Source organism: Oncorhynchus keta, chromosome 16 (genome assembly GCF_023373465.1).
Source record: "Oncorhynchus keta strain PuntledgeMale-10-30-2019 chromosome 16, Oket_V2, whole genome shotgun sequence".
NCBI lineage: Eukaryota > Metazoa > Chordata > Actinopteri > Salmoniformes > Salmonidae > Oncorhynchus > Oncorhynchus keta.
The window spans coordinates 21,970,451-21,972,950 of record NC_068436.1 but is presented as its reverse complement, the minus strand read 5'-3'; the positions used below and the strand labels follow the sequence as shown (position 1 = coordinate 21,972,950).

The 2,500-nt window shown below is 47.4% G+C and overlaps 1 pseudogene; it reads right to left on the bottom strand.

Annotated features, from left to right (window-relative positions):
• The window catches only part of LOC127908059 (dihydropyrimidinase-related protein 1-like), a 29,208-nt pseudogene that overhangs the window by 2,098 nt on the left and 24,610 nt on the right, over nucleotides 1–2,500 (bottom strand).

The window sequence follows — 2,500 nt, the reverse complement described above, 5'->3', positions numbered from 1 at the left end:
AGTGAGTCAGGGCAGTAACAACGTAGCAGAAAGAAACGCCTGAAACTACATCCTGTCTGGCTCTTGAAGAGAAGGGGGAAAAAACAGTTCGGGGGGAGGGGGTTCTCTTCTGCACTGCTCAACCAATCCAGTACATGTGGAGGAGGAGTTAATTCAAATGGGTTGTCTCCTTGTTAACGTCCAAATGCTGGAAGTTCCGTTTCCCATGACAACCAGAACATCTGTTGGGGACTCAGCAGAGACTAGCAGGTCAAAAATAACCACTATTTCACCCCATGAAGCTAGCCTAATGGTTATTATATTTCATGTTTATATTATTTAATTTAATAATTAATATGTATGTTCGGGAGGATCAAAAACCGTGATGTGTTGTGACTGACTAATATGATGCAAGGAGATTTGTATATCAGTCAGTCTCGATTCTCCATTAACCTGTTACTCCTACCCCTACTTTTTCGAACATTCTGTTAAAAATCGCGCAACATTTCAGCGCCCTGCTGCTCATGCTAGGAATATAGTATATGCATATGATTAGTATGTGTGGATAGAAAACACTCAGACGTTTATAAAACTGGTTAAATCACGGCTGTGACTATAACAGAACGTGCGTTTGGAATTAGGTTTTTAAGCTATTGGAAGTTTAACATGACCCATGTAAATTTTTCTTTTTTATAACCTTTATTTAACAAGGAAAGTCAGTTAAGAACAAATTCTTATTTTCAATGACGGCCTGGGAACAGTGGGTTAACTAGGAACAGTGGGTTAACTGGTCTAGGAACAGTGGGGTTAACTGGTCTAGGAACAGTGGGGTTAACTGGTCTAGGAACAGTGGGTTAACTGGTCTAGGAACAGTGGGTTAACTGGTCTAGGAACAGTGGGTTAACTGGTCTAGGAACAGTGGGGTTAACTGGTCTAGGAACAGTGGGGTTAACTGGTCTAGGAACAGTGGGTTAACTGGTCTAGGAACAGTGGGTTAACTGGTCTAGGAACTGTGGGTTAACTGCCTGTTCAGGGGCAGAGCGACAGATTTGTACCTTGTCAGCTCAGGGGTTTGAACTTGCAACCTTGCGGTTACTAGTCCAATGCTCTAACCACTAGGCTATCCTGCCATCTCCTACACTATAACCACTAGGCTACCCTGCCGTCCCAGCATTGTGTAATTTACCTGATGGTCCCTGACTAGCCACATAGAGATATCCAAAAATCAAACCAAATTTACCACGGGCATTACAACCAGGTCCCGTGCAGCTGAGCTGCTTACTGGACAGGATTGAAATAAAGCCAACCTAATGACAACTGTTGGACAACCCAATGACCCAACTGTTGGACAACCCAAGGTTGTTGTGAATCCTAATTCTGTTACCATTTTTCCTACTGTATCATCTCTCTGTTTTGGACGAGACTTTATGAACAGAATTGTTCTATTTTACACTTTATAGTCAATTTTGTCTGTAGAATAAATATTTCTGACTCACATTGATGCCACATTGAGGCCGTTTTCAAAGGGAGAAGTTTGTTTTCAGGGACAGTTGTGCTTTAATGTTGTCTGTCGAACTCGCCCAATTAGTAGCTAATACCAAAACAAGTTCTGATGGGGGTGGGGCCACTTCCTGGTTTGTGTTGCATTGTGGGATATGTAGTTACCTTGCTCCTGGTCGTGATGCGTTGGTAGGCGTAGTCTGGGAAGGCTTGGCGGGGGATGAAGCGTCCTGAACCCTGCTGGACGCGGAGCCCCTCCCCCTCCTCATAGACCACCCTCCCCTGGGTCACCACGACGACAGGACCCCCCCGACACACCATCCCCTCAAAGATGTTATACTCCAGAGCCTGGTGGGAGAGGGGAGGAGGGGGAGGGAGAGAGGGAGGGAGGAAAGGAGGGATGGATAGAGGGAGGGTAGGGAGATAAAGGGTAGAAAGTAGGAGAGGATTCAGTTTTTATTTTGTTGTAATTTGGAGGTAAAGGTTTTGATCATGTCTTGGTTCCAGTCCCTCCCTCCCTCCCTCCCTCCCTCCCTCCCTCCCTCCCTCCCTCCCTCCCTCCCTCCCTCCCTCCCTCCCTCCCTCCCTCCCTCCCTCCCTCCCTCCCCCCCTACCCTCCCTCCCTCCCTCCCTCCCTCCCTCCCTCCCTCTTCCCTACCCTCCCCCTCCCTCCCTCCCCTCCCTCCCTCTACCCTCCCTCCTTCTACCCTCCCTCCTTCTACCCTACCTCCCTCTACCCTACCCTCCCTCCCTCTATCCTACCCTACCTCCCTCCCTCCCTCTACCCTACCCTCCCTCCCTCCCTCTACCCTACCTCCTCTACCCTACCCTCCCTCCCTCCCTCTACATTTACATTTACATTTAAGTCATTTAGCAGACGCTCTTATCCAGAGCGACTTACAAATTGGTGCATTCACCTTATGACATCCAGTAGAATAGTCACTTTACAATAGTGCATCTAAATCTTAAAGGGGGGTGAGAAGGATTACTTATCCTATCCTAGGTATTCCTTAAAGAGATG